Raw genomic sequence first — 24,966 nt, 5'->3', positions numbered from 1 at the left:
GGTTGCTGTTGGTACTCTTGTTCAGAGGAGAATTGCCTAGCATTTCGGTGCTGGACTGCCCCAGGGCAGGACAGAGACTGACATGCAGGGATATGTTCTTCTCTGTGAAAGGGACAGGGAGCTAAAGACCTGGTTGAGACTCTCCCAGGGGCCATCCACCCAAGATCAGGTTAAATGGCTGTGTTCATGCTGGTAGAGAGACTCCCAGAACCCCCTTTGTTTTGCACTTATCAGAGACGGCAAGCCCAGCTGGAGCCGCAGGAAGCAAGGATGCAGAAAGCAGACTATCTCAAACAAGAAAGCATCTGAAGATTGCTACCGGCGGCCCGTGATAGGAATAAGGAATGCCACGAAGAGCTGTTGAGTCCATGCAGGGACAACGGAAACACGGGAGCATATAGGTGGCCACGCCAAATTCAAATAAGTAACAATAATCGAACAGAGAAAGACAGCCATTCACGAAAACATGGGTGAGAGAAAGTGAAAATGCATCTTCTAAAGAAGGAAGTCTTTGAAGTTTGCGAGTATATGCCGCATATGCATATGAAAAATGCTAAAAAGACAGTATACAATGGACTGAGTGAATTAGCCAATAAGGCTAATGTGGTGAATTATCAAGAGTGGAAGTGTGAGCAAAGGCTCACAAGCGAGTATGGCATATGCATATGCAAAACGCTAACAAGAAAGTATACAATGGACTGAGTGAATTAGCCAATAAGGCTAATGTGGTGAATTATCAAGAGTGGAAGTGTGAATGCAAGAAGCCTTGTCAGGAGAGTATACCAGGCAATTACAAGTGTGTGAATACAAGAAGCCCTGGCAGGAGAGTATACCAGGTAATTACAAGTGTGTGAATGCAAGAAGCCCTGGCAGTAGAGTATAACAGGCAATAACATGACAAGAAGCCCTGGCAGGAGAGGATACCAGTCAATTATACATGTGTGAATACAAGACGCCCTGACAGGAGAGTATACCAGGCAATTACAAGTGTGTGAATACAGGAATCCTGACAGGAGGGTATACCAGGAAGGTGCAAGAGCACAGAGAACGTCCTGCTAGAGAGGCATACCAAGTAAGGACAATTTGTAGAGCATACAATAATAATCAGAAGGTCAATATTGGTCCGGAACTCTAAAGGGCCAAACAACAAGCATGAGAGTACACCAGGTATCCTGGCAAAACAAAGCGAAAACAAAGTTGTGTATGATTTTGGTGTCAATCAAGAGGTAAAACAAGAACTGTTATTTGTAAGAAAACGTGAAAAAGAATCCGGGGGAAGGGAGACACCATCTGGAGCAAGGGGCCATGTCCTTGAGGGATGTTTTGTTGGAAATATATATCTGTTTTGTTTACCCATTTAAAAATGTCGAGAACACTGAAGGGCAAAAACATTATCCTTTTCACCTTAGAGCTCTTTTCTTTAGAATGTGAGGGTCAGAATAGTACTTTGAACACAGGAAAGTTTTGTTTTGGACTTTCTGACACTGTCAGATCATTTGTTTGAAGTTCAGGTAGGGAAACACCTCTAGTTAAGGGACAGCAATGCATTTTCCAATCAATAGAAGTCTTTAGAAAACAACTTGTCTAACTTGTGTCTGAGTTTCATTTGTGACTGCTCATAGTAAGAAGTCTGGAATTGGGCACCAAAACTAGTATGAGCCAAGCAGACTGAGGCCGAAGCACCAGAGATGTAGAATCTTTGAGTTGGACTGAGGCCTGGAGTTCTGAGGTGCATTTGACCACATGGGTGTAGGTGGGAGCTGGCTCTTCATTAAGTCAAAACCACCATTGCCTACACTGTCACCATTAAACATGTTGAAAAAAGAAGCAGCTTGGAAGTGTGCACCACTGCTAGGTAAAATCAAATAGACTGAGGTATAACCACCAGGGATGTGGAATATTCGAGTTGGACTGAGCCCTGGAGATTTGGGGTGAATTTGTTCATGGATGTCTTGGTGCAGCCTGGCCCTTGATTCAAGCATAATCTCCACGGAGTACATTGTCACCAGTAACTTCACAGAATGAAGACGAATGATGACACTAGGCACTGTGAGGGATCAGAAATGTGAGGCAGACAACTTTGTGAAGGTTTTTCAAAATATGCCATTCTATTAACTCAAAAGGTTGGCTAAACTCCTCACCATCCCTGCCCTGATAAGGATTTACATGCCTACAATACACTAAAGGAAACATTCTAAAAGGTTTCTGTCCCTCACACTTAAAAATACACCAAGGTAATATATGGCAGTTCAACAGCAACAAATATAACAGTTCAATTCACAATACAACAACTGTTTCTCCTTCTAATCTGGGTGTATATCCCTTCCTCAGATTCAAGCAGGATTTTGTTCAACAGTTCCAAAAGGGTTAAGGAAATCCTGTATCGCAAAAAGGTCCACTTTAGTTCTCTCTTTGGTTCCGATTTAATAACACAAAGTTTCAATTTGATAACACAATGTTCCAATTTGTTTTCAACCAACACTTCACAAGCGTTCAACAAAGATTCCCCTTTTGACTTATGACAAAGATCTTGAAACAACTTATTTTCATCGGCATAAAATATTCACTTCCTTGGTTTCAACAATAAGGTCTTTGTAAGGATATTTCTGTACCAGTAACAAAAACATTTTCAGCAGTTCATTCAACACTTGCTTCAATACGTTTTCAGGATGTTTCTGCATTAGTCCACAAAAATACAAAACACTTCAGTGGTTCTTCAACTTCTTCATCATGATTTTTAACCACACCACTTCAATGGCTTCCACCTGGTCCACTTACAAGCCAGGCCTACTAGAATGAAGGTTGCTGCTCTGGTGTACTCTCCTTCCAGAACAGATCAAAATACTGCAACATTCTCTGATTGGGTGTACTCCCCACCAGGCCAGAATAAAATACTGCTTGTAAGTACTTTTGTGGTAAAGGTTAAACTAACGCAGGTTAGCAATGTCTTTTGTACCACAACATCAAATATAATACATTCTTCAAGAGAAACAAGAACCACACTGATGCTGTTTGTTTCTTCCTTCTGATGGGCAGCCTTCTTGCCACTCTTGTTTTCCCCTTTAGCATTCATCAAAACAGGTTAAGAATCTCTACTGCTCCACAACATCAAATATAATAAACTCTTCAAGGCAGACAAGAACCACACTGATACTGTTTGTTACACCTATCTGGTTGCCACACTCTCTGCAAGTTATGTTCCACTTCCTCTGAATCTCTTCCTTCAGAAGGACAGCCTTCAGGCCACTCTTGTTTTCCCCCCTGTAGCATCAATCAACAACGTTCACACTTCTTTGCCTTTGGCAATGTGGGTTTAAGCCATTTTCTCTTGAAACCTTTTTACCATATGGGCAATAGTTTGCAACAACACAGATTCTCATTTGCCTTATTTTGACTTGAGCAATTCAGGTTTTTCCTTAATTGCTTGTGTATACTTTCTCTTTTGGCTTTGGCAATGATAGTTTGTTCTCTTCTTCTTTGAATAGTACCCTTTGTGGTTGCTGGCTCTTATTATGCCCCACAATGTCATAATCACACTCCTCTAGTATGATAATCAAGCTCTTATTCTGCCATCTGTGTCTCTTCAAATCAGCTTGGGTCACAACAGAAGAATTAGCCTACTTCAGGTATTCAAATGGTTTCCTTCTCTTTATCGTTACTTTGTTAGATTTCACAATAATAACAGTAAGATTCCTGGCCTTAGCCAGTGTCGGTGGTTACAAAGCGCTCTGGGGTCACAATGTAACAGTGACTCACTTGGTCTGGTGTGCGCATTTGTTCGCCTCGCTGCCTCCAGGTCTTCTGCTTTGGTTTCCCTACTCAACCCGGCCACCTCTTCCTTGTCGCTTCCTGCGGCCCACTTCTGGTAATAACAGAGCTCTCCTGTCTCCCGCAACAATCCAGAGCTCACCTGCCAACGGCGCTGGGCTGACAGTGGGAAAAACTACAAAATGGTGCACTCTCCACTGCTCAACTTCTGCAGCTGACAACTTGAGCACATGAGACCCTCTCAGGACTGGAATTCACTTTACATGCCTCTTTGGTCCCAGCGTCTCGGCTCACCACTGAGTTCTGCTTATGCTGCCACGTAGAGGTAGGACAACTACCACACCTTCTATTACTGCTCTGATGAACCTTCTTATCCATGGCCTGCACCAGAGGGGGTATATTATGCCTCACAATCTCCCTCAGGTGTTGGTCATTATTCCTATTTGGCTGCAACCTGCCATCTCATGCCTCTGCAGTCTTCTTCCTCGTCCCCGTATTTTGGGAATTATGGGGCTTGAAGTCCACAATGTCAAATTCAGCTTTGTCCATGAATTTGTCATTACCAAATGCATTACTCTTCTTATACATAATCCCAAAAGGAGCACCATAAGGATTCCATGAAGCATCTGGTTTTACAGAAGAATGGGGGTTCTCAAGGGTTACAATGGTATTATTTAAATATTATTCTTCCTTATTTCTCTGGGACTCATTGGAGCTCTCATTTCTATTAATATCAGAAACTTTTCGAGGGCTTTTCTTACTCCTAATACATGACAGGTTATAATTGTTGCCATCCCCATTCACACAGTCAGTTTGAGAAAATAAAAGCTCTCTCTGATAGCAAGCCATTACATATTCTGGCATCAAGGATATTCCCTCCACTGAGGAAGACAAATACTGCATCTCATCCCACAAAGTCCTCCTGTTCCCCTGGGGCCCTTCTCCTCCCAGGTGATCGTCCCGGCTAAGATCCCCCCTTCCCCCCCTAGGCTCAGTATCAGGAAGTGTTTGCCTTTCCCTGACCACTGTGGAGGAGACTTTAGGTAGGGTGTTTGTGAAACTCCCTAGAATTCATCATAGCACCACTTCAAGGTGGAGTGAAATAGAGTAAAGCAATATGACCGGAGATGCAGAATCTTTAGGTTAGGCTGAGCCCAAAGTCTTGGGGTGAGTTTGACCACGGGAGTCTTGGAGAAGGCTGGCCATTGATTGAGGCAGAAGGTCCATGGAGTAAAATGCAGTTGTTAACCGGGCTGAATTGAGATACATCCACAAATTGGCTGGAAAAAAAGTCACTAAACTTGAATTTAAGAATAAACTCAGCTTTTACAAAGGAGAAACTAAACATAACTAAAATGTCACTTGAGGAGAAAGTAAGCTTTAAAGCAATACAAAAGTAAAGTTTATCTGCAGGGGCTCAACAGTACTTCCTCTGATCAGCTTTTTGTTTGGTATGTAGGTCCTGGTCCTCCCCCACCACATTATTCAGAGATATGCTTGTTCATTTTTATGAAAGTAATTGTTTCCACCTGTGAGTCCTTGAGGTGTCTCCTATGGTCTGATACAAAAGCACCAGTTGTGCTAAATACATGTGGACACTGCATGCAATCCATGGGCAGGTTAGGGTGTCCACAGCCAATTGAACAAGTACAGATGGCCACACTGATCAATTGCCAAGCTGTAATTTAAGAGGATCATCTGCACAATTTAGTTCATATGTGTCAAGAACATAGACATCAAACAACTCGTCTGCAGTGGGCCAGTTGAATTCTCGGGATCACGAAATACAGCACGCTTGGCTGGAGATAGAGAGGGTTGCACAGTCACCTACACCTTTCTACTGCTCCAAAGCTCATCAATGTGTCCCATGAAGTAGCATCGGAATGTGAAAAATTTGTGTCTAGAGTCTGTTGGCCTACGTTTCAGCGGAGGGGTATGCACTGGGTTCTTGTTCTTAGACTTTCCCTTGCTCTTCTTGTTCCATCTAGGTTTTTAGATATCTATTTAGTGCATCCATGAAATGGTTAGCACATCCTCTCACCAATGCCAAATCCCTCCGGTGTCCTCATTCTCATTCACATGCACATTTTGTATGAACATTGCCACCCTGACTTTAAGCGATGGATCACAAAAAGATACAAGGAGGTTCTCCATATTCCTCCATATGACAACAATGTGTGGCTCCCGTCATCCTGCCATAAGGTCGAGAGCAGTTTCATGGCCATTGTCCCTGCTTCTGCATCACCAGTCCTGTCATGCTCCACTGTTGTGTTGGATAGTTTTAATTCCGACAGATCTAGCAGTGACAGCACCACACTGAGTGATGTACCAAACAAGGTAATCCACCTCTTTAAAAGGCTGAAGTAAAGAACACACATTGCCTAACATTTGCCACTCTACAGATACCAGCTAAGGCTATTGCAGAAGTCAATTACTGCAGTGCACTGTTCTCGCAGACGGTGCCACATATGAGGGTAGAATTTCACTGAGTCATCATTGCAGTATTCAGTTGGTTGTAAGATGCAGCTTTCCTAACACATTTTGGGCACCATGTGAGTGGTTAAAGTGTGCACAAACTTTCTGATTTGCACTAACCATCTCATCTAGTGGTGCATAATGGCTTATGGCGTTGGTCACTGCAAGATGGAGGAAATGGGCAATGAAGGGCAAGAGCATGGCTTCATCTATCCTCATGACAGATGCAACATTGGACTCATTGTCTGCTGCCATAATGTTTACTTCTAAACCACAGGGAGTGAATCAGTGTGCCAAAATCTACGTTACTTTCTCTGGAACTTGATTTCAAACACTGCATGCACGAGCAAGGTGACACGGGTAAGAATATTAATTGGTCGATGCTCTCCGGGATTTCGCTGCTTATGGTTATGGCGAGGGTGACCTAGGATACAGTGATGGCCATAAAATCTGTGACTTGAGCACTGGTCCATACATTCATTGTCAGATGAACTTTCTTTCCTTCAAAGTGGTCCAGTCTCATCTCTAACGCTTCCAGAACATACTTGAAGAGGCATGGGATTGAGGTGTGTTTGTGTGTGAATAAGTGCTGACTCAGGACTTTTTCAGCAGTGATTAACAAGTCTTTGGAGACATCTGAAACCTCTGTTTTCCAAAAAAAGGACTAAGGCAGCAAATGTATTGCCAACATTACAGCAAGGTTGTCATTGACGAGACAAAGCTTTTCATGTTTGTTGTGATATTTTTTAACATGCTCACATTCTCAGGACATTTGGGATGGAGGATAGAGGTGGAAATAAGTTGTCCTCGTGCCAAAGCAACAGCTGGCAACAGGCTTCTGAAAAGCTGTGTATGTTCACGATTCTCACGTGTAGTAGTGTGGGATGGTAGCGCTTATGTGTCCACTGTCTGCAGTAGAATGGAGGCAGCCTGAGCTGTCACCATTTTTGTTTTGCCAAACATGTGGCTGATGCAGTTTCATGTGGGGCCACAGGGAAGAGGTGCCCAGATTGGTTGTTAGCTTCCCTCGCATGCTGGTTTTCCAGCCAGCTGTGAAATAACTCCACACAGCAGACTTTGTATGAGAGCTGAGCCGGACCTTTACCTTGTCTCATCCATCTTGGGTTCTGCTTATTGAACTTTCAGTGTACACAGTGTGGGTTATGTGGATGATTGTGGTGTTTATGTGATTATCATCAAAGATGAACAGCCACTATCATGTGTGTTTTCTGACAGTCTCTGGAAAAGACTGTACACTGAAGCACGGGGAGGCTGTGAGGGTTGCTTCCTGTGCACAGTGCTTGAATCTGACAATCCCATGGTCTTGTCAGAGCTTGCACCCTCTTTCTCTGTTATCTGTTGTATAATCAAATAAGATGTGTCTGAGTGCAAATCTAGAATTAGCAGATGGTGCATATTCCTAATGGTGAAATCAGAGCTGGAACATCGACATGGCTCTGCGATTTGTCCATCATTTGTGGATTGCTCTCTTTCTTTCTGTGGTGATGTCATTTCTTCTCTCTCATGTGCCTCTGACGCTGCTGGCTCAACTTCCTCATCCTGAACGTCATCCTCCTTCACTGATTACAAGTGTGACAATGATGCATGCATGGTTATATTTCTTGCTCCTGTTTCACTTGAGGCAGATTCCACAGTTTGTTTAAAAGAAGAGATCTGTGACCACAGATTGATCACCATGACCAGCACACCGACCCACGTACTATCTGGATTTCTCCAATGCATACTGCTGTAGCATGTGAAAAATACCCGACAGATACATTCATCCCACAGCCCCTACATCATCCCATACCACATGTGCGTATTTTGCAGATTCAGACATGATATATCTGTAATCCAGCTGTAGTACAATAAACAGGCTGCACAACAGCTTGGGTGTGTTCTCCTCCTCCAGCTATAAAATCAATGTGCACCTCTGGATTCTTTGGTGCACGCTCTCCTCTGCCTATACAATGTCAGTGTGGCTGAGAATGTTTTAACATGCTCCCTGTCCACCTATAAATAAAAATACGTGTGCCGAAGGATGCTTTTCATAGTTCTCCTCTGCCTATAATGTGTGACTAAGAATGATTTGGTATGCTCTCTATCCTCAAACCAAAATGAGGTCTGCCTAAAATTGCTTCATGCTTTTATCTCTTCCTAGAAAATTAATGCATGCGCTCTTCAAAGCTACAAAAAATGATGTGTGCCTAAGCATCTTTTTGTGTCCTAGCCGATAACATAATATGTGATTCAGAATACTTTGACGTGCATTTTTTTTACAGTGTATAAAGCGAAAGTGTAACTTCCCATCTGCATCCATGACATTTGCCGAAGAATGATTAGGTGAGCTCTATCCTCCGCTTATAAAAGAAATGCATGACTAAGAATGTTTTGGCTGCTCTCTGCCCACCTACCAAAGTGTTGTGTGCCTAAGAGTGCTTTGGTGTGCCCTCCCCTCCACCTATGAAATGAATGTGCGACTAAGAATGATTTAGCCTGCTCTCTTTCTCCTAGAAAATGAATATGTGACTAAGAATGATTTGGTATGCTCTCCATCCACTAACCAAAATGAGAGGTGCCAAAAATGCCTTGCTATGCTCTTTTCTCTGTCTTGAAAAATAATTCATGCTCTCTTTCCACCCAAACTAATTATGTGCGCTTAAGCATCTTTTCTGTGCTCTCCTCTGCCTATAAAATATGTGATACACAATACTTTGATGTAAAAAAAATTTACAGCGCAACAGTGACTGTGTCACTAAGAATACATTGGCATGCTCTCTTCCCCACCTATAAATTGAACGTTTAGCAAAGAATGCTTTGACATGCTTGTGGCTTCCACCTACAAAAATGATGTGCACCTAAGAATGCTTTGTTGTGTTCTATCCTCATCCTAAAAAAGAAATGAATGACTAAGATTGCTTAGGCGAGCTCTCTGTGCACTTACCAAAATGATGTGTGCCTAAGAGTGTTTTGGCATGTTCTATCTTCAGGCTATAAAATAAACCCGTGACCAAGAATGAGTTGGCCTGCCCACCTTGGCCTATAATAGGAATGTGTGACTAGGAATGCTATGGCAGGCTCCCCTCCCACCAACAAAATGAAATTATGCATACGAATGCTTTATTGATGTGTTATCCCCTCAATCCACATATAATGTGATATCCAACCCCTCAAATCCTGCCTTAATGTTTTAACTTTAACTAAGTCCTATTTCTTTGTTTCAAACTTCTCTAACGTGACTAACATTACAATCATGCACTAGGCAATGTCCCTTTCCAATTTAGAGCTCAGTGGATTTGCTTCTGCCTCTCCAAATTATAGCCACTGACTGTCCCGTGTTCTACATGTGCTCCTTCATATAGGCAACAGAGAGCAGGACCAGTTGTGCCACTATTTCAAACCTCGGGACAAGTCTAACTTGTTCTTACTCGTTGAAACCCAAGGAATTTTGCCTGAGCTGCCTCTCAAATTCTTAGTGTCGAGCACCACTGAGACATCGAGCCGCACTAGCAAGCAGGCACCACATTGTAAGTAGCCAAGTGGGCATACTTCACACCCCGAATTGTGGATATCACAATAATACATTTAAGGAAAAGGTTTCACTGGTAAGACCCTCGCAGAGTTAAACAGTCATGAGCTTAGAATTTAAATCAGAGCTATGGATGGACTAAAGTGGTCTGTGTGATCAATTATTTCATTTAGAACCCTTGATGCCGGTAAATGGAAGCCAGGGTGAAGCTTAGGGTGACCAAGTGTCCTGTTTCTTATTTCAGTATGCACAGTGAAAGGAACTTTACTGTGATACACACTTCCCTGCCAATAGGCTTAGTAGCCATTTGACACTATCTTTTATTTTTTCTAACAATACATCAAAGGTTTATCAAATCTCCTATTCTTCAATCAAATACCGCTAAAATGCATCCCTAAATCTAATTATCAACTTTGTTATGGTCACCCTGATCAGGTAGATCAACCTTGATATCAAGGCCAATATTATTCAATGTACATTTTCCTGACTATTTATGTTCCCCACGATCATTGTCTTTCTAGTATGAATGACTTTATTAACCCGCAGTTGTGCTGGACGCGCAGCCAACCATAGTCTGGTGAGTCATTGAATAAGATCACTATCTGCTCCCTCAATTCAAATCTGTGGTTCACCTTGATGATCTCGAGGGTCTGTACCCAGAGTACTGTGATGGTGTTACATTTCAGAAGAAGGTGAGAGTATGTCCCCTCCGCCTTTCCGCCAGCAGACTGCTCTGTGTGAAAAATGACTTGTTTTATGCACAATGGAGTCCAGTTAAGTTTTGGATTTGTCACTTGACCTTTCATATCAATATTTGTTTGAGTATGTCCGCCAATATAAGTAATCCTATTTCTTTTCTAATAGATATACCCAGTTCCTCTCTCATGTCTTGTCTCTCTTATTTGAATAGTTGTAAAGAAATGTGTCATATGTTTCAGAAGGAATTACATGTAGACCATTTCAATTATAACATCAGTTTTGGCATTGAAAGTATTGACTAAGCTTACCTCCAATTCGGATTATATTTCATAATGCTGAGTCATGTATGAGCTAAACAAAAATCTAAGTGATTCTCCCAAAAATGTTCCTTTAAAAATATTCCTTCATATTTCTGTGTGTGTTTGTATACAGATAACATCATAAACCATGATAATCGATCATGATAGGCTACATTTGCATCTCATGTCAGACTTTCTTACTGACTGCATGCATCACAAATAATTGCTATTGACTTTATCGGTCTTCCCTGAAATTAACACGATGCGTTACAAATATCATAAAAAGCGACATTAGATTTCCTTGCTTAATGTCTGTTTTATTGTACAGCAGGTAGGCAAATATGGTATCCATTATTCTCTAAATATCTCTCTGCATTGGGGACTGAGCATGCACACAGCCATCCTTACCCTTAGACACAGCTTCCCCTCTGAACCTCCACTCTTCTAAAATATTACAGGAGAAACGAAACATTATCCCCGGAAGCAAGATGTGTTATTCTCACTTCCAAATAGTGTTAGTGTTGTAAATATTGCAATGAGCACCAAGCTCCCTCTCTATAATGTACAAAAGTGATTCAAAGATACAAGACTTTTATGGCAGATAGTATACACTAGACGTGTCTAGTGATCATTAGAAATCCACATAAAAAAGCCAATTTACAATAAAAGCACAATTAAACATGTTAATTATGTTTTTAAATAGCCTGTTTTGCAGAGAACACACAGCACTTTGTTTCCCAAAATGTCCTTCCTCATTGGAAAATGTAGCATTTGCATTTACACCAATGCTCTGTTTCTTCTGTGAGTACGAAAGCAGTGTTTCATTTTGCCTTCTGAGCACGGATTGATTGGTGCTGACAGATCTGCATATTGTCAAACTATGCACCTATACATACATTTAATAAACTATAGAAAATAAACACAATTGTAGACCCTGCAACCTGGTTCCTCCCTGGCCTCTTACAAGTTCTATCATATACCCACCAGCCCTGTCTTTGCATATCTGCATCCTTTTTGATTAACTGTTGCATGAACAATGTGCCCTCAGTGTGACAGCAACATTCCTAAAGGACACATGCAATGACAATGTATTTCTCCAAATGCCAAACCAGTCCCCCACCTCAGGGCATTGGCACCTTTGTGTCTGCTGCTCTCTAGATTAACCAATACACTGTTTTGTGCTCTGATCACTCTCTTGTGAGCAATGGCAGAGGTGGATCTAGCATACAGACGATCTTTAAATACAGTGCCCCCTTTCTAAAAAAAAAGACAGAGAAAAGCTAACTTGCCCTTATTTGTATTCATTTGGTATTTATTGAGGACTTTAATCCAAAACGTTGAACATAAAAATGTTTCCGGTACAAATGAATAAGTGAAACATTGGTAGATTGCAAAATGTTTCCAGGTAAGACTTAGGAAGAATTCAGTAAGAATTGATTTGGTTAAGAACAATTAGAGGTACATGTTAAGATTGAAGAAAATAGGTGCTTAGAGAAATATGAAATGCATGGTAAGAGGTAGTAGAACGGAAGGGCAATGGGAGAGAATTTCAATGGCAGTGAGCAAAAAGAGGGAATGAGCAAAACCGGGATTGGGCACAAGGGGGGGACGAGGGACTGAGCAAGAACTGGGATTGAGAACAAAGAGAAGTTTGCATCAAGGAAAAAACAGAGATTGAGAGCAAGTAGAGAGGAGGAAGGGGGGAATAGAGGTGTCAGGGAAGAAAATCACTTTAGTTTTTGGGGAGTTTAGAACAAGAAAGTGGTCAGACATCCATGATTTCATTGCAAGTAGGCAGGAAGATAAGTTATTGTGAAGAGCAGCAGTAAAGGTAGGGTAGGGGAGAAAAGTGTGCACGTCATCAGCATAGAAGTGGTAGGAAATCCTAAAGGACGGGATAATGGCAGCAAGAGGAGAAGTATAGAGGGAAAAAGGGGCTAAAACGAAGCCTTGAGGGACACCATGAAGGAGGGGAAGTGTATGGCTCTGGCCTGGCTGACCTCTTCCCTCTCAGATCAACCCTCCCAGGTCCAACTTGCATCCTTCCTTTCATCTATCTCCTCTCTACCTGTGGTGTACCCCAGGAGTCTAACCTCTCGCCCTGGCTTTTCAACCAATATCTGGCAACTCTCGCCCGCTCCATTGGCAATTTCTACTCAAATTTCCAGTGCTACGCTGATGACACTCAACTCATTTTCAGGCTGCCCTCTGCCACCTCCTCTCCTTCTCTCATCTCTGAATGCCTAACTGCCATTCAACATTGGTGTGCCGCCAATGATCTTTGTCTGAATGCCAGCAAGATGGAGATCCTCCTCATCTGCACACCTTCCCCTCTTTCTCTGGCCAGCCTCCCTTGGCCCTCCTCCTACCCCCACCTGCGAGGCTAAGAACCTCGGGGTCATCTTTGACTCCACCCTTTCCTTCTCCGCCCACATCTCTGAGGCCTTTAAAAAGTCAAATTTCCTACTGCACCTCCTCAGAGGTACTCTGCCTTTCCTCTCCTTCCCCTGGAAGCTCATGCTATCCCAAGCTCTGGTTCGCTCTAGCTTGGACTATTGTAACAGCCTCTTTCTAAATCTACCTGCCTCTACTCTCCGCCCTTTGCAACTAATCCAGAACAGGACTACAAGACTTGTCCTTGGCCTCAAGCCCTGGGATAGTATCTCTCCAGCTCTGAAATCTCTCCATTGGCTCCCAGTGGATGCAAGGATTAAATTCAAAACCCTATGCATTGTCCTCAAGGCTTTCTGGGACCTGGGTCCAAAAACCTTCAGCTATCCCTCTGCAAATACCTCCCCTCTCGAGCTCTTCGCTCCTCTACCTCCAACTCCCTCAGGGTCAGTCGTCTTTCAAAGAAATGAGCTGGGGGTAGATCTCTGTCTTCGGCTGGGGCCTCCCTCTGGAACAGCCTCCCTGCCACTCTAAAACTTGAGGAGAACCATCTCCGGAGACCTTCCTCTTTTCTTCTGCCTTCGCTCCCCCTCTCCCCTGCTGATCTGTTCTCTATTGGCACTGTGCACCTGGCCACCCTCTGTCCTCTGGGCCCAGGTTCCTGCTCACCCTGCCAACCTCCCGCACTGCCTCCGTGCCACTCCTTGCACTGGGGTCTGTATCTGTACCCATACAGCCCCCCCCCCTTTTTCTTCCTGTACTTATCAGACCTACCCTGTCTGCTGCCTTAAACCTAGCACTTGCAAATTGCTGGCTGCGCTACCACTGTTTGTTGCCTTTATTATTTATTTATTGTTATTTATCTGTTTCTCCTCTGCTTCGCACATTCCACTTCTCCCTCTTCCATGCACTTTTCCCCTCTCCCTCTCCCATGCACTTGCGCGTTCTCAATGTCACTGGGCCTAGTAAGATGACTGTTTTCTTCTCCCCTGTTCCCCTCCCTTGCCTTGTCACTCTCTGAAACACTTGTGTAGGAGTGCGATAGAAATAAAATATCAATATCAATACCAATATGAGTAGAGGAACCAGCCCAGGAGACAGAATAGGTATGGTTGGAAAGATAGGAACTGAACCAAGCAAGAACAGAGTCTGCAAACCCAAAAGAAGCCAGAGAAGCCAAGGGAAGAGTGCAGTCAACAGTGTCAAAGGCTAAGGACAGATCTAGAAGTATGAGAAGAGAGGAATGCTTAGTTTAACATGCAGAGAGTAGAGAATTACAAACAGAGAGAAGGGCAGTCTCACTTGAGTGGGAGGGACAGGAGCCATATTGGAGCGAAGGAAAGATAGAGTTGTCCTTGACAAAGGAAGACATCTTTAAAAATGGTGGTAGTCTGCTATCTAAGATGGTGCTCTTTCTATACACCATCTTAGATAGGCGGACCAGCACCATTTTGTAAGGAAAGGGGGTGTTGTGGTAAGGGCAAGTTAGCTTTTCTCTGACTCTTATTTGAAAGGGAGCACTGTATTTGTAGATTGTCTGTGTAATATAATGTGGTTAAGGGTCCTGTCCATGGTTTGTGTGTGAACACTATTTAGAGCATAGGCCAGATCCTGGAAGCTCAGGTCTAGCCCCTTTTTTTATTGTGGCTCTAGAATACACAATGCGGGGAATGCAACTCTTGCAGAGAGAGAGAGAGAGAGAGAGAGAGAAAGAGAGAGAGAGAGAGAGAGAGAGAGAGAGAGATGGAAAAAGCGACAGAGAACAACATGTGAGTGAGAGAGAGAGAGAGAGAGAGAGAGAGAGAGAGAGAAAGAGAGAGAGAGAGAGAGAGAGAGAAAGCGACAGAGAACAACATGTGAGTGAGAGACAGAGAGAGAGAGAGAGAGAGAGAGAGAAAGCAAGCGTGTGAGAGAGAGAGCTCTATATGATATTTTCTCATAGTAAAGACCAAACACACAAAATAACGTTTTTTTGGTCGATTATTTGCGACCCTCAATATGCCAAAATATCACATTACGTGAGCCCCAACCTAACCCCCATTCTCTCTCCCACGAATCTGATCCCCACCTGCCTCCACCCCTTCCACACTGGTGAGGTTTCTTATAAATCGGGGGTTTCACCCCTGAGCCCTTTTTCCCCCCACTCTGCCCCCTTCCCCACTAAAATCCTTTGTCCCGTCCCACCTCCCGCCACAGACACACCAACAGGAATTCAGACACACACACACACTTACATGTACCCACTCCCCGACCCTTCCCCAAACATTACTCACACCACAGACACACACACACACACCCAAAGACACACAGACAACACTCACAAAAACAAAACACTTACCTCAGGCACCAGCGTCTCCCCTCTTGCAACAACTCCCCGCCTGTCAGCCCCTGCACGCACTTGTGCGCATCGCAGGGGCTGACAGTTCGCTTTAGAAAGAACGCTCAAAGCGGTCTCCAAGCAGGCTTTCTAAGTCCGTCTTTGAAGAAATTGATTTAAGAACATCGATTTCTTCACTCAGTGCCATGATATGCCGGTTTCTGTTTGTGCTCATTATTTTCATGCCCTGTAGATCATGTAATGTTCATAAGTGTATGTAGTACTCTCACATGTGTGGTAATGTCTAATCGCTGTGAATATTTAGTCCTTACAGAAAGACATGTAGATAGATGTGTACAGAAGGTGTATCTAACGCTCTGAGACCTATGGGTGTGTAGCGCTATATAAGGAATGCATTACTATTATGATTATTATATATGAATGTATGCACTTATTATGTCACGGTAGAAGTTAACAGGAAACATGCCTCTTTACAACATGGAAAAACGTTTCTCTGAATGACAAATATCTGCCAATGAAGATGTGGTCACTTCAGAAGAGACGTGCCATAACGTTGAAAAAGAAGGAGTTTAAACACGTGCTTTGTGCACGGAGTTTTGCACGGGTATTGCATACAGGTTATTAGAGACATGTAGGAAGGTGCGCGTTCTTCTCCACACTGAGAACTTTCCAGGTAGACCTCTGGACCCATGGCCTCTTCTGTGTGATAACCTATTTTATTTCCAAATGTTGTCATAGGAAACGGGTTGGGCTTGCTGAAAATGTGTAATACGGGGCCACTCCAAACGTTTATTCCAGGTCGTCTTTTGTCCAAGGGACCCCCGTCCATAGAACAGGGACCCGGAGGACATTTGTGGGCGTCGTACATTTCCAAGGTCTCTCTCAGAGGCCTGGGGCACTGTGCCCCATCGCAGTGCCTTTTGTTTGCTAATGCTTTTCTGTTTGCCTTGGATGTGCTGTGCAGAATACGCCGCCTCTCAGAGCACTTAGAAGCAGCAAATGAGTGCTCTGTAAATCACCAAAACAAAGCAAACATGTCTGAGCTATGTAGGTGTTCCCGACCATGTGAGACATTTGGGTATTGTCCATGCATCTAAGTAGACATAATGAATACTAGCCATGACTGTCACTGTTCCTGTGGCATGTGCGAACTAGCCATATATGCTGGTGGCAATCTGAGAACATCCTGTGCCCACCCATTACTGGACATGCGAGAACTGGGCAGTGCCATCCCGGCTCGATGAATCCGTATTTCGGTGCATGGCATCGAGATGAGCGTGAACGTGGTGAGTCGCGTTGGACAAACAAGCTTGAGGCTAATTCAAAACACCTGATGTTGGGCCAGTTTTTTTACTTTTCTGGAAATCTGCCTGGAAACGTTTGCCTTTCACTTACGAGGACCCAACGGTGCACTTTGAGGGAGGGCAGGCTGCTCCCATCCCCCCACAAATGTATATAATACGTCTTAGTACAATACTGGGGTTTGGTCAGCCCCCAAGAGCACAGTGAGGCATCTTAAACTTGTTTTAATTCCAGCCCTCTTGGTTGCACAGTAAATAAGCATTAGCAATGCCAACAGTTTTGGCTTTTGTGTAGGCATGGGAAAGGCATTTGCCAGGCATCGCCATAGTGGTATTAACTTGCGATCAATGGTAGCAGCTGCAAAATGTTGCGAGTACCTGGGCATATTATAGCAGTGCCTGGCAAAGGCCTTATACTTATATACAAGCCAAATCTGTTGGCTATAGTGGCTGAAGGCTGACCTGGTTAAGACATTTATATTCCACCAGTAGCGCATGTACAGATCCAATTAAGTAATCAACACTCAGAAAATGTGAAAAAACCAATATCAGGCACTTCGAGCACAAAGTTTGATGGTAAGGCTTTATAAAGGTAGCTGGAAGAGATTTCAGGAGAATGTGTTTTGGGCATGGAGGGGTAGGAAGTGGGAAGGAATGGCCAATGGGATTGGGATGGCCATTGGCAGCGAATGGGTGGTTAAATAGCCAAACAATACCTACAAGCTTTGTGTCTCTTTTCATACAATTTTTCAGTAGCTGTTCTCCAATACAATAGCTGGGGCTTATAGGTAGCACTATAGCCCCACCCAATAGCCAAAACTAAAACATGGAAGACAATAATCGGATAATGAGCGACATATAATTCCCCCCCTGCTTACTATTTTCAAGTTTGAGAAAAACCCAGAAGGCAGAGCAGCCAATCAAAAGTCAAAGAGCCTCATTCTGAGCACAAGGAATGGCTTATGGGATTGGAGGATGTGCAAGGCGTACAGCTGCTGCCTTTGTGATCATATGCTCTTGTAAATAATCTGTGGGAAGCTCATCTCCCAGCTTGTGTAAAGTTTTATAACATCTGCTCCTATTGCAAGCTGCTAGACTGTATTGTAAGCAATCTACTGAATCTATTGTAAGTTGCCATATTGTACTGTAAGCAATGCGCCCAGATGCCCCAGCGCTAGGTGCGCTATATAAATAAATAAACTGTCCATTCGTATGTTTTAAAACATTACAGGTCAACAGAAGTAGAAATACGATTTTAAATACATCTCCCTCTATTTACAGCTTTGGCTACCTGGCTTCATGTTTTGGAAGGGTATTTGGGCTTGTTCATGGCTTAAAAACCTGTGAAAATGCGATAGAGACTAAGCATTGCTTACGCTAGCGGTACTCATGCTACCATCCCTTTGCAGACATAGGGTGATGGCGCATCACCTCTAGCTAGCGCAGTCCATAGTCAGGGATTATGGGAGTTGTGGTCCCAAAACATCCAGATAGACACGGGATGCCAAGGAAAACAGAAAATATGGACCCACCAAGAGCGTAAGTACCACCTAATAGCCAACACTAAAAATGAAGTTGCTGATGTAAATACCCTTGCCACTGTCAGTTTGGTTCGCCTGGGCCCAGTCTCCCAAGTTGGAAGCCAGGCGCATGGTAAAAGACAACGAACAAAGTATTTTCTATTGGCATGCATTGATTGGCGCCTGATGAAATGGCCCGTGGAACGAATGAATGAGTACTCATAATGTTTCCTTACATTTCCAGCCCCCCCCCGTCCCTTCCCTGAAGCAGGTAAACAAGGCACTTTCAGTGAAGGGCCTGGCCCTGGAAATCTGTAGCCTGCATCTAGAGTGTGGAGAGCTGCCCAGTGCTAGTGTCAGCAGGCTGCCTGGCACACAATATGGGGATGGGGTGTCTGGCTGTGCGCAGGGCTGGACTGGGAACTAAAAGAGGCCCTGGAAATAATTACTGGGGACCAAAAGAGGCCCTGGAAATAAAGTTCAAAGTGGCCCTATATGACACATTTTCAGCAAGCCCAATGCTTTTCCTATGAGAACATTTGGAAATGCCACAGAAAAGAGGCCCAGGGTGCAGAGGCCCACCGGGAAATCTCCAGAGTTCCCTAAAGGCCAGTCCACCCCTGGCTGTGCGTGCCATGCCCTCGCAGACACTTGCACACAAAGAGGGCACTCGCCCGCAGGCAGGTGTGGGTGCAGAACGGGAAGGACACGTTGCCCCTTCAGCTCTGCTTCAATTGTTTAGGTATGTGCTACAATTCTTTATTACAATATAGGTGCCAGCGGTCATTTCTACAGATCCATTCTTTCTAGAAGAAGCCCTGCTGATATCCGTATCTTGCCGCCATAAGCCAGAATCTGCTCTTCCTCGCATATGCGAGTTCTGGGGATAGGCGATAAGGAGCCCATATACTGTGCTGCGTGGCGTGTTTCAGGCCCACAGTGTGTCATATACTAGTTGCCTTGTGGCTCCCTAAATATTGACTAATGATTATCTGTGGTGCAGTTAGATGCATCAGTCTTCTATTGCAGAACAGGTGTGCTTAAAATGATCCTTTCTGAACAGTGTAAGGTGTTTGCCACATGGCTCGCGATACGAGTTTCGAGTGGTAGTAATGTTTTGATGATGGAAGTGAAATACTTTTTTAGAGAGTAAAACGAGTTATTACTTTCCAAATGTGTTCAGGCGAGTATAAAAGTATGGTAACCTCAAAACAGATCTCTTTTTGCAATCGCTGCTTCCTTGCACCTAGCAATTTATGCAAATGAGCATATACATGTTTGACTTAAAGTTCCTCTTCAGATCGGGAGTAATACTATCAGAGCACTCCTCTGCTGGCACCATTGACCCAAACGTATCACTGGCCTAGTGTGGATGGAAGCAGCGGTGAGGGGAGGCAGCAGTGAGGGGAAGCAGCGGCGGTGAGGGGAAGCGGTGGTGAGGGGAAGCAGCGATGAGGGGAAGCTGCGGTGGTGAGGGGAAGCAGCGGTGGTGAGGGGAGGCAGCAGTGAGGGGAAGCAGCGGCGGTGAGGGGAAGCAGCGGTGGTGAGGGGAAGCAGCAGTGAGGGGAGGCATCGGTGAGGGGAAGCAGCGGTGGTGAGGGGAAGCAGCGGTGGTGAGGGGAAGCAGCAGTGAGGGGAGGCATCGGTGAGGGGAAGCAGCAGTGAGGGGAAGCAGCAGTGAGGAGAGGCAGCGGTGAGGGGAAGCAGCGGTGAGGGGAAGCTGCGGTGAGGGAAGGCAGCGTTGAGGGGAAGCAGTGGGTGAGGGGATGCAGTGGGTGAGGGGAAGCAGTGGTGAGGGGAAGCGGCAGTGAGGGGAAGCAGCGGTGAGGGGAAGCGATGGTGAGGAGAAGCAGCGATAAGGGGAAGCTGCGGTGAGGGGAGGCAGCTGTGAGGGGAAGCAGCAGTGAGGGGATGCAGTGGGTGAGGGGAAGCAGCTGTGAGGGGAGGCATCGGTGAGGGGAAGCAGCAGTGAAGGGAAGCAGCAGTGAGGAGAGGCAGCAGTGAGGGGAGGCAGCAGTGAGGGGAAGCAGCAGTGAGGGGTGAGGGGAGGCAGCAGAGAGGGGAAGCAGCAGTGAAGGGAAGAAGTGGTGAGGGGAAGCAGCGGTGAGGGGATGCAGTGAGTGAGGGGAAGCAGTGGTGGGGGAGGCGGCGGTGAGGGGAAGCAACGGTGCTGAGGGGAAGCAGCAGTGAGGGGAGGAAGCGGTGAGGGGAAGCAGCGTTGAGGGGAAGCAGCGTTGAGGGGAGGCAGCGGTGAGGGGAAGCAGCGGTGAAGGGAAGCAGCAGTGAGGGAAGGCAGCGTTGAGGGGAAGCAGTGGGTGAGGGGAAGCAGCAGTGAGGGGAGGCAGCAGTGAGGAGAAGCAGCAGTGAGTGGAAGCAGCGGTGAGGGGAGGGAGCAGTGGGGAGAGTGAGGGGAGTCAGTGGTGAGGGGAAGCGCAGTGGGGGGAAGCAATGGTGAGGGGAAGTGGCGGTGAGGGGAAGCAGCAGTGGGGGGAAGCAGTGGTGAGGGGAGACAGCTGTGAGGGGAGGCAGCAGTGAGGGGAAGCAGCATTGAGGGGATGCAGTGCGTGAGGGGAAGCAGCTGTGAGGGGAGGCATCGGTGAGGGGAAGCAGCAGTGAAGGGAAGCAGCAGTGAGGGGAGGCAGCGGTAAGGGGAGGCAGCAGTGAGGGGAAGCAGCAGTGAGGGGTGAGGGGAGGCAGCAGAGAGGGGAAGCTGCAGTGAAGGGAAGAAGTGGTGAGGGGAAGCAGCGGTGAGGGGATGCAGTGAGTGAGGGGAAGCAGTGGTGGGGGAGGCGGCGGTGAGGGGAAGCAACGGTGCTGAGGGGAAGCAGCAGTGAGGGGAGGCAGCGGTGAGCGGAAGCAGCGTTGAGTGGAAGCAGCGTTGAGGGGAGGCAGCGGTGAGGGGAAGCAGCGTTGAAGGGAAACAGCAGTGAGGGAAGGCAGCGTTGAGGGGAAGCAGTGGGTGAGGGGAAGCAGCAGTGAGGGGAGGCAGCGGTGAGGAGAAGCAGCAGTGAGGGGAGGCAGCAGTGCGGGGAAGCAGCAGTGAGGAGAAGCAGCGGTGAGGGGAGGCAGCGGTGAGGGGAAGCAGTGGTGAGGGGAAGCAGAAGTGAGGTGAGGCAGCAGTGAGGGGAAGCAGCAGTGAGGCGAGGCAGTGGTGAGGGGAAACAGCAATGAGGAGAAGCAGCGATGAGGGGAAGCAGCGGTGAGGGGAGGCAGTGCTGAGGGGAGGCAGTGGTGAGGTGAGGCAGTGGTGAGGGGAGGCACTGTTGAAGGGAGGCAGAGGTAAGGGGAAGCAGTGGTGAGGGGAAGCAGCGGTGAGGGGAAGCAGCAATGAGGGGAAGCAGCGATGAGGGGAAGCAGCGGTGAGGGGAAGCAGTGGTGAGGAGAAGCAGCGGGAAGGAGAAGCAGGAGTGAAAGGAAGCAGCAGTGAGGGGAAGCAGCGGTGAGGGGAAACATCATTGAGGGGAAGCAGCGGGAAGGGGAAGCAGCGGTGAGGGGAGGCAGCGTTGAGGGGAAGAGCGACGAGGGCAAGCACCGGTGAGGGGAAGCAACGGGAAGGAGAAGCAGCGGTGTAAGGAAGCAGCAATGAGGGCAAGCAGCAGTGAGGGGAAGCAACAGTGAGGGGAAGCAGCGGGAAGGGGAAGCAGCGGTGAGGGGAGGCAGCGTTGAGGGGAAGCCACGGTGAGGGGAAGCAGCGGTGAGGGGTGGCAGTGGTGAGGGGAGGCAGCGGTGAGGGGAAGCAGCAGTGAGGGGAAGCAGCGGTGAGAGGAGGCAGCGGTGAGGGGAAGCAGCGGTGAGGGGAAGCAGCGGCGGTGATGGGAAGCAGTGGCAAGGGGAAGCAGCAGCGAAGGGAGGCAGCAGCGAGGGGAAGCAGCAGTGAGGGGAAGCAGCGGCGAGGGGAGGCAGCGGCGAGGGGAAGCAGCAGTGAGGGGAAGCAGCAGTGAGGGGAAGCAGCAGTGAGGAGAAGCAGGAGTGAAAGGAAGCAGCAGTGAGGGGAGGCAGCAGAGAGGGGAAGCAGCAGTGAGGGGAAGCAGCAGTGAGGGGAGGCAGCGGTGAGGGGAAGCAGCAATTGTGAGGGGAAGAAGCAGCAGTGAGGGGAAGCAGCGGTGTGGGAGGAAGCAGTGAGGGGAAGCAGCGTTGAGGGAAGCAGTGGTGAGGGGAGACAGCAGTGTGGGGAAGCAGTAGTGAGGGGAAAAAGCTATGAGGGGAAGCAGCTGTGAGGGGGAGCGGCGGTGAGGGGAAGCAGCAGTGAGGGGAGGCAGTGGTGTGGGGAAGCGGCGGTGCGGGGAGGCGGAGGTGAGGGGAAGCGGCAGTGAAGGGAGGCAGTGGTGAAGGGAGGCAACAGTGAGGAGAAGCGGCGGTGAGGCGAAGCAGTGGTGAGGGGAAGCAGTGGTGAGGGGAGGCAGCGGTGAGGGGAAGCAGGCTTTTATGTGCTTTTTGTTCACTCGTTTCTATTGTATTTCCTATTTTTTTAGTTCGGAACATTTGCATGGTTTTACGTATACGTGACTGGTACAATGCTTATCTGTTATGTACCGGATGCTTATCTGTTATGCTGCTTGTCCCACACTGACCACCCGCCCTCACCTCATTTTTTCACAAGAAAACAAGAAAACAGAGCCTTTTCGTTTCGCGTTTGTTGCATATGTGCTTTTATTTCAGGATCACTGACGTACATTGATTTGTCCAGGTCATGCAGTGCGCTGGTCACCTTCTGAAGCCTTATTATTGCGCATTGCTCCAGTAACGCAGCCATTGACATGCATGCAACATTTCAGATCAACCAGCAAGGAGATTTTGAGAAGCAAAGTGCAAGAAATAAATTCACCCCTGGACTTGCATTAAGGGCGAGTGATACTTTAGGTGAAAGGAGGTTTTTGAAAAACAGCAACACTGTTGCCAGAAAATTAGACTCTCTATTAAATAGGGAGGGTTGGCATATGTGCGCTATAAAGCATATAAAAAGCCCCCCCCCATCGGTACATAGTAGGATAGCATAAACAACGAAATCAAGTTCTTGTGCAACCACAACTATATTATAATGCCAACTTTCAGTGCTCGTCTGGTTCTGGAGCACTTATGCTGCTTAACCCAGTCTCCAATAATTGCCTCCAGTAATTGCCTCCAGTAATCCACCTTGGGCAGGTAAATGGTTGAGCGCCTGACTGCAGGTAACTTACCAGTTTACCGGTCTCCTTTAACTTCCTTTACAATTTTCTGCTGCTTATTTTCTACCCGCATAGTTTTAAACTTCACTTCACAGCGCTTTGAGAACAAACCCATGGTATACGGCGCTATACATATGCACAAAATCATAACTTACCTTCAGAAAAATATAATTGCAGGGATAGGGTTACTTACCACTGTATGCTGAGCCGTATAGTATTATTAAGAATATGAACATATACATCACAGCCGATGATAGGACATATGTTTAGAATTATTGCCTAAGAATAATACTAGTTCCATTTTCCCTTTACGCAAGTTCTTTGCAGATACAGCCCACGTTTCTCAAATGCTGTGCAACTTTAGTAAAACAAATGAAAGTCGGTGACTCTAGTATCCCGCTGCTGCCGACTTTCACTTTGTTGAACTAACATTGCAAATTGGTCCCTGTGGTGGGTCAAAAGCATTAATCTGCCGTCGGGACATACTTGCAGCATTAATGAAACTAAGTGAAAATTGGCAGCGGCATCTGGAAAACCAAGCAGTTGACGACATTAAATAGCATTTTCAATCTAAAAAATTCAACGTTTCCCGGCGCTTCTCTCCTCCCCACCTCAATAGCTCACCACTACCATTCCACTGTGTCGTCCATCCCATGATCTCCTGTCCTCTGCCAATTGAATGCTGAAATAAAATGGCTGCCCTCTGTAGAGAAACACAGGCCCTCATTACGACCCTGGCGGAAAGTGACTGACCGGAGCGCCACAGCGTAAATAGCGTTTCCGCCATTGCACGAAGGAGCAAAGTGCGGCCCATTCCGACCCATCGGGCACGAGCACCACGCCACGGCGGAAGTGCAAAGTCCGCGATGGCGGAAATGACCCCAAAACGGGCCACACCGCCGCCGTACGGCGCCCTAGGTGCTATACCGCCACCCCTCTTAGCGGTCACCGCAGTGTGCGCCTACCGGAAAGTACGGTGACCGGAAATATACGGAAACGGAAGTAAAAACATGGGCCCGGAACGGGAAACATCCCGCCGTACACCTATAAAACCACTAAAACCACACAACTACTAAAATCACTACCCTGAAACACACCCCAACCCGTCACCCACCCTAGCGAAACCAAGAAAAATGGGAAAAGTAGCGAAGAAAGCGTGCGACCGCAAGCGGCAGGTCCACTTCTCCCGTGAGGAACTCACCGTGCTAACAGAGACCCTCCAGGAGAATGCTGCCGTCGTCTTCTCCACGCAAATGACCAGAACGGCACTTGCAAACAAGAAGACCATATGGGCTCTGGTGGCACAGCGGGTAAGTGCGGTGGGGACCGCACCCCGCACCCCACAGCAATGCCGCAAGCGATGGGACGACCTGCGGATACGCGTCCGCAGCATACTCTCTGCCAACCGCAACATTGCCACAGCCACCGGGGGAGGTCCTGAATCACCCATCAAGTTGACCCCCTGGGAAGAAATCTGTGCC

This window comes from Ambystoma mexicanum, chromosome 10 (assembly GCF_040938575.1).
Source record: "Ambystoma mexicanum isolate Mex_15411 chromosome 10, UKY_AmexF1_1, whole genome shotgun sequence".
Classification (NCBI taxonomy): Eukaryota; Metazoa; Chordata; class Amphibia; order Caudata; family Ambystomatidae; genus Ambystoma; species Ambystoma mexicanum.
This window is presented reverse-complemented; position numbering follows the sequence as displayed.